Genomic DNA, 8,115 nt, shown 5'->3' with positions numbered 1-8,115 from the left:
CAACTTTCAGATCAGATCCTGTCTCTACCCCTCAATTTAGTGATGGCGATGGGAAGCAACATTTCAGTCTTCTTGTCATCATGGGTCAAGCCCAGGCCACATTTTATCCCTCCATAGAGTGGGAGACAAAGAAGGGATAGTTGCCACTCTGCAAGATGCATCCCCATAGAGGTAGCACCAGCCTTTCCTCCATGTCCTCCTCTTTCATCAGAGAAGTGAGTCTGCTGAACTGTCGACTGTCTCTAGTCCTTGCCTGAAGGAGCCTGTCCCTTGTACCTGAGAGTTCTTCAGATATGAATGTGACGTGAGAGTTTTATCCTTAGCTGAGGCCTTCCTTAGTAATTGTTGTTTAGCACCCAGTACAATGAGGTAGTGAATCTCAGTTGTGGGCTCACATTAGATTCAATTGGTCTGAAAATCTAGATACTAGTAGTGTTTTCTTCTTCTTTTTTTTTTAAGAATTAATCACCTAGGGCTTGTAGCTGGTATAGTGGTTAAGGGTGCTAGACTCCCACATGGCCGACCGTGGTTCATGTTACAGGCCTGGTGGCTTGCTTTCTCACCTCTCTCTCACTCTTGCTATGTCCTTCTCTGGTCAAATTTAAAAACAAATAAATAAAGTTAAAATTAAGTAATTCTTTTTTTTTTTTTGGAGAGGCTTTTGCTCTAGGGCGCGTGGGCTCGCCGGACAGACGGAGAGAGACAGGGTCGCCAGACAGACAGAGAGAGACAGAGAGACAGAAAGCAAGAAATCACCCCCCAGGGGAGATTGCCACACTGCAATCCCTTCTCCTCCGTTCTCCTCTCGGGATCTTGGGCACGCATACACACGCGCCCGGTGTGAGTTCGTGGGACGCGAACCACGGTCGACTACATGGGAGTCCAGCGACATAGCCATTATGCTAACTGCTGGTCCCAAAATTAAGTAATTCTTTTTTTTAAAAAGGAGTTATTTGCCTAATGTTATCCACTATCATTTTTTTAATTTGACCAGATAGAGAAAATGAGAAAGCAAGCTTCCAGATCCAGGACCTAGACTGCAGTCGGCCATATGGAAGTCCAGTGTCTCAACCAGCATTCCACCTGCTGGCCCAATCTCCTAGTGATTTGGTGCACTGTTTGGTTTGATAGTCTTCCATGACCAGGGGAGAGCAGAGTGGGACCCTGAAGACACAGGGTACAGAGAGAATTCTACAATGAAAATAGGAATGTGCTTCCTGAGGTGAGGTGCTTGAAGACAGCAAACTCTTGGATGAATGATTTGAGGGATGAGGAATTTGGGGAGGGGGTCCTTGAGTAGTTCCATTTCTCCCCCAAGTTTTTCTTCTAATCATTTTTTTTTTCTCACCATAAAATACACTATCTCATTCTCTGGGGAAAAATTGAATTATTTATCCTTAACACTACCTTTATTTTAAAAAGAATTATTTTTAAAAATTTAACTTTATTTATTCTTTTTCCAATTTGATCAGAGAGAGACAGAAAGAGAGAGGGAAAGTGAGAAAGCAAGCCTCTGGGTCCAGGACTTGAACCGTAGACAGCCATGGGGGAGTCCATCATCCCCAACCACTACACACACCATCTCTGACCCCCCAATTTGGCTCTTAACACAGCTGCCCAAGGCATGGTGCCTGTGACCTTATTTCAGACATGGTCGTAGCCCTGTATCGTAGCAGGGAGTGGGGATCAGACAAGATTTCTGTGATCCGGTACCACACAGAGCATTTGTGTTTTTTCTTAAAAAGCTTAGTTCCTGGCTATGAAAAGAATGTTATTTCCTCCTATGGCACATTAAGTATCCCTACTAGGATATGTTTTTCTTCCTTTCAGGTCTTCTTTTTCATCCACTAAAATTGTACCAAATGCCTTACAGTAATCCCACCTGGGAGACCCCACAATCTAGAGAAAAAGCATCTCTTCGTATCTCCATTTAAGAGTAAGAAAACAGTCTCAGAAAACTTTCTGGTTGTCTCATTGACCAAGATTGAATCATACATCCATTTGGAAACCAACGACCAGTGAGGAGAATGAGATTTTTTTTTTAGGATTTTTGCCATAGGGTGCATGTGCTTGTTGGAGAGAGAGAGACAGGGAGACATAGAGAGAGGGAAAGTGAGAAATGCAGACAGAGATAAAGTGAGAACTCACCCCAATTTGGGGATGACCACATCCCGTCCTTTTTCTTCCATTCTCCTCTTGGGATTTTGGGCATGCATGCACAGGAGCCTGGTGTGATTTTCAAGCTTCCGAGTCTGGAACTTGAACCATAGTTGGTTATGTGGCATCCAGTGCCTTAACAACTACACTAGTTGCTGGTTCCGAGAATGAAATTCTTGTGGGTAGATTAGGGTATTCTTATGGAGTGGAATGACTATTGAAGAGCCAGCATGAGTATGACACTCTGCTTACTCTCATAGTACTTTTATACCACTGTGTCACATTCTCCATTTTCTGTTTTCTCCAGTAGGTCAAGGATCTTGTCTTATTTTTCTCTTCAGATCCTCCAGGAGTTTACATTCTGATCACAGATAGGATATCAGCCCATGTCTAAAAAATACACGCATGTACTTTTTTTTTTTAAGAATTAGTTTAACTTTATTATTATTATTTTCCGATTTGACCAGAGAGAGAGAGAGGGAAAATGAGAAAGGAAGCCAGCAGGTCTGGGACTTGAACCATGGTTGACCATGTAGAAGTCCAGCACCCTCAACCATCATGCTACCTGCCAGCCCCCACACACATACATTTTAAGGAGATGAATTTCAGTCTTATGATTATGTCCTTGAATTTGGGTACCCAGATTTAATTAGTAGCCTAAAATGTCCTTATATCAAAGTCTGTTTAAAATGCATTTCCACTTACTGTATTGGCACTAGCTTTTCCCAGTCTTTTCCAATTCCCTGAAATATGATATGGCTCTGGCTATATCTTCCACTAGCTATATTTACACAATTGTTGGTCCGTCCTCCCTGGATGCAGTCATATTTTCAAAGCTCTTTACACAAAGGACTTCTATAGGGGACCAGCAGGTAGCATAGTGATTAAAGATGCTGGACTTCCACATGGCTGACCATGGTTTGAGTCCCGGACCTGGCAGCTTGCTTCTTGCTTTCCCTTTCTCTCTCTCTACCGTGAGCTCGTGTGCTCTATAGGAAGTTAAAAAATAAATAATGATAATGATAAAATTAAATAAATAATTCTTAAAAACAAAACAAAAACAAAGGACTTCTTCAAGTCTCTTGTTACCTGAGGAACTGATTCTCAGTTTCTGGAAGGCTCCTAGAGCTTCTGTGAAATAGGCACTCGACAGTTTCCTCTCATGCTTTTTGTTCATGACAGGTTTATGACAAATGACAGATGACAGCTCAGTCATTTGAACAGTTTTTGTCAGTCATTAGTCAGAATTGTTCACTAGGACATAAAAATCAGTGGAGAAATGCCCCACTGGAATAAATAAAACACTTCACTCAGGTGACCTGGTGGGATGCCCCATAGCCAGGAGAATATCACATAGGCTACTACACTCAGGACGGGAGAGAAAAATCTGTATCTATCAATTATAGGAAAAATAGACATAAACTGATTGATAAAATACTTCCAAAAGATAATTCAGGCAAATAGGCTTAAAAGGAACAGAGAGTACATAGACTGGCAGTAGCTAACCTACCTGTGTGCTAGTGTGTTAAATGGTAGGATAGTAAACTAGTTTGAGATGCACAATTAACCTATATATTTTTTTCCAGGTGTAAACCAATCTGGAAGGCTGGGTTTAGATGGCCAGGTTGGTACCATGGAACCCACATCTCAGGTCGTCAGAGGTTGCTCTAGGGTTGTAGTCACCTGACTTGTTCTGAACAGACTTTCTCAGTTTCCTGATGACTCAAAAGCTAGACTCAGGTGGTGGTGTGTTGGACCCAGTAACCCAAATGAGTACTACTGAGGACTAGATTTGGCTTTGAGAGACAGAAAGCAGAAATGATAATACCTAAACAAGGTGAAAACTCATTTTTCTCTCATTAAAGAATAGGTAGTCCAAGGTTCCTATAGCTGGTTGTGTCATGATTAGGGACTCAGCCATGTCTGTCTTACTGTCTGTCTTGTGGCTTCTGTTCAGTGGTGTACTGGTAAACCAGTTCTCTGAGGAAAAAAAAGCCGTATTTTTCTTGACTTCTATGGTAGGGACACTCCCACCAACGCTGATTTCAAGCTACAATTATTTTGATGGCACACACACAACAATTATATTAAAGGACAATATAAATTTGGAGGTGACTGGGGCCAGCAGGTGGCATGGTGGTTAAGGGCACTAGACTCCTACGTGGCCGACCGTGGTTCAAGTCCTGGATCTGGTGGCTTGCTTTCTCACTTTCTCTCTCTCTCTTTCTGTCCCTCTCTGGTCAAATTAAAATAAGTAAATTAATAAATAAAGTTAAATAAAATAATTCTTTTTAAAAAAATTATTTTATTTATTTAAGCCTACAGGTCCGGGACCCAAACCGTGGTTGGCCATATGGGACTGTCCAGCACCTTAACCACCATGCCACCTGCTGGTACCAATAAAATAATTCTTTAAAAAAATTTGGAAGTGGCAGGATATTTAAAATTTAAAATATTGGGACCAGCAGTTGAAGTGAGGGCTATGTCACTGGACTCCTATGTAGTCGACCATGGTTCAAGTCCTGGACCCGGTTGCTTAAACTCATGCCTGGCAAGCGTGCATGTGTGCCCAAGATCCTGAGGGGAGACTGGAGGAGAATGGATTGCAGCGTGACCATCCCCCCGGGGGGGGGGGCGATTTCTTGCTTTCTGTCTCTCTGTCTCTCTCTGTCTTTCTGGTGAGCGCATGTGCCCTATAGCAACAACAACAACAACAAAAAACCTCTCAAAAAATTTTAAATATTGTATGATCACAGAAAAGACCAAAGAGATTCCTTGCTTCCCCCTCAGACAACCAAGAAAAATTGAAATGTTTTCTATCCCCAAAATAAGAGACTTGCTGAAAAACATACAGTGCTCAGTAGTGGCAACCCAGATTAATTTACAGTTTTGCTAGATCTGTCCAAATTGCAAAGGCTACAATCATTCCCCTTGTTAAGGCAAAAAATAAAATAACATAAACATTCATGTCAGGACAGTTATTCAAAATAAAAGACTGTTTGTCTTCAGTGAGAGAACTGCCTTCTGTTGGATGAGTTCTTGCTAATGCTTGGAAAGATCTTGGATTTTGTGGCTTTCTTGGTTTTCTGGTAGTGTAAACTATCACCCCCTCTTTTTATGCTTGTCTCCATTGCTGTTAACTTCAGGGCAACAAAAGGAGGCACCTTGAAACCAAAGGACAAAGCAACTTGGGGCAAATTTAAGTTATTAACATTAAAGTTGTTTCAGAGAACGACAATCACATGCTCATATATATGACTTACATCTTTCCTAGACTGACTTATAAAGTAGTTCCTCTCTTTTCATTTTTTTAAGAGAGATTTTTGCTATAGGGTGTGTACTCTCACTGGAGAGACAGAGACAGAGACAGAGAGAGAGAAAGTGAGAAATCACCCCCGAGGGGGGATGACCACGTTGTAATCCTGTCTCCTCCATTCTCCTCTCGAGATTTTGGGTGCACATGCATCTAGTGAGAGTTTCAAGCTGCCAGGTGCAGGACTCAAACCATGGTGGACTACGTTGCGGGGTGGGGGGGGGAGGAGTCCAGTGACATAACCATTATGCCATCTCCTGGTCCCAAGAAAGTAGTTCTTTTCAATCAATCTTTCAAGCTGAGACTGAGTGTCAGAAATTTTAGACCAAGAAAAGTAGAATTCACCTCACGGAACCTTGGATTGCTTCATGAAAGAAAACCCAATTCTTCTGGGTGCAAAATGAACAAGGTACACCCCCTTCCAGGTGTGGAGGCCTCTGGCTGTTCTACCCACGAGATGAAAATATTCATCTGGAGTGTCACGCTGAGTAATCCAGTCAACTTCTGGAATAACCAGCCCTCTCGCCGCCACATCTGTACACAACATTCCTGAATCTGCATTGCAGGCCTGGAACAATGTGGATGTGCGTGTGTTTTGCTTCTGCCTCTCATGAATGGCCAAGACAGGCAAATCAACGTAGCCTAGCACTCACAGTAATATTTCATGGACTTACAGTATGAAAAGAAGACATTGGCTTCTTTCATCTATTCTTAAGGGATGTGAAGAGCAGAAGGAATCTCTTCTCAGAGGGACCAACAACATATCCCTGCTCAAGTCATCCCCTGTTGTGTTAGCTTTATTATCAAGACCAACGTACAATAACCCTTTTTTCAGAGAAATCCTTCCCCAGTCTTTCACCTAGTGAGTTTGTGTAGCAGAAAAAAGCCTGGTCTGTCTGCATGTTGGCAGAAGTTTAATAATTTGCTTTAATTCCTCTTCAAAGCCAACATCTAAGATATAATCAGCCTCATCAATAACCAGACACTATAGACTCTTAAAAAAATTTTATTTATTCATTCACATATTTTAATTTGACCAGAGACAGACAGAGAGGGAAAGCAAGAAAGCAAGCCACCAGATCCAAGACTTGAACCGTGGTTGGCCATGTGGGATGTCCAGCTCCTTAACCACCATGCCACCTGGTGGTCTCCAGACACTGTAGATTTTTTATACATAAACTGGGTATTCTGTGTGTAGTCCAGGAGATGGCCTGGTGTGGCCACCGTGATGGTTGTCCGTTAGCAAGTTTCTGCATTTCAGCATGTGTGAATGTAGTGAGTCATTAGCTCTTTAAGAACACCAAGAGCTTGCATGGCCAGTAGGTGAGAGAATAAGGAGTCCTGTTTTATTCCTGGGCATGAACTTCAACGTGACAATGAGTTCAACTTCAGGGATGAGAAGTGCCAAGGTTTTGCCCCTCCTGTTTTTGTACTGCAAGAAGATCTATGCCTTCCAGAAGTGGTCTGCTACTTTTATGTTGAATTTCAGTCAGGTTCGTAAAGCCCATTTCTTTTATTACCTTCAGAGTGTTTTCGTTGACAAGATTAGTTCGAAAAGCAAATGAAGAATCTTCAAAAACTACTGCCACCCCCGGGCAGGCTGGGTACTTCATTCTCATCTTCTTCCTTGTCTGGCTTTTCCACATTTTTCTGTTTCTTTAGGAGCCTCAGCTTTCTCTTCTTCAGATTACTCTTTGTTTTCAGTTTTTGCTTTTATTAAAGCAGCTCCAGTATCAGTGACCAGTTTTCTCTTTTTCTGTTTTGATTCTGAGTTAGGAAGACTACACTGTTGCTTCATCATTGGCTAAAAGGGTAGCTTTCTGATGGTCTTTTGTTTTGTTTTGTTTTTGGTAGAGATTGTTGTTATAAGGCTTATGCACTCGCCAAAGAGACAGAGAGAAACAGAAAGAGAGAGAAAGTGAGAAATCAGCCCCCATGGGGAATGCCCACACTGTAATCCCTTCTCCTCCATTCTCCTCTCAGCATTTTGGACATGCATGCACACACATCCGGCATAAGTTTTAAGCCACTGGGTCTAGGACTCAAACCACGGTCGACTACATGGGAGTCCAGTGACGTAGCCATTATGGCATCTGTTGGTCCCTTCTGGTGGATATCTTTAACTTTTGCATTTTCCACAGCTCCTTTAGTCATGTCTCCATTCTGGGCTCCGGACAAGGCCACTTTCATATATTGTTCCGAGAATGTCTTAACTTTTCCACCTCCCACCGTTCCTTGTTTCTTCAGACACGTCACCATTTTGAGTTTCTGACAGGCTCACATCCAACCCCTCTTTCCCCTCCCCCATAGCTTTAGGGGAGTTTGAGGTTCAGTTTCTCCATCTTCTTTCACTGGAGCTTCGTCAGCAGGTGCAACATATTGGAAAAGCGCCTTTGAAGCCCCACCACATGCAGTCAAGCTACGGTGGTTAAAACCAGCTTGCAAAATTCCCAAAGATTTTTTTACAATCCACTCTCCCAATCCTATACAAGCCAGCTCTAGCACACCCCTGCTTCTCCCTCATGGTCCAAAATGGCTCCTGACATTAGAAGTGCATTTTGGCCAATAGAAAAGAAGCCATAGGAAGAGAAGAACAAACTTTCTTTGCTTTTAAAATGCCTTCCAAAAGTTGTATCCAGACCTTC

General features: G+C 42.4%; 1 pseudogene; it reads right to left on the bottom strand.

The window, feature by feature from the left end:
* Positions 1–5,162: 5,162 nt before the first annotated feature.
* On the bottom strand, positions 5,163–7,848 carry LOC102489975 (ATP-dependent RNA helicase DDX18-like; annotated as a pseudogene).
* Positions 7,849–8,115: the final 267 nt, after the last annotated feature.

Source organism: Tupaia chinensis, unplaced genomic scaffold (assembly GCF_000334495.1).
Source record: "Tupaia chinensis unplaced genomic scaffold, TupChi_1.0 Scaffold000085_1, whole genome shotgun sequence".
NCBI lineage: Eukaryota > Metazoa > Chordata > Mammalia > Scandentia > Tupaiidae > Tupaia > Tupaia belangeri.
Note: the sequence above shows the minus strand (reverse complement) of the source record. Positions and strands in the feature narration are given on the sequence as shown.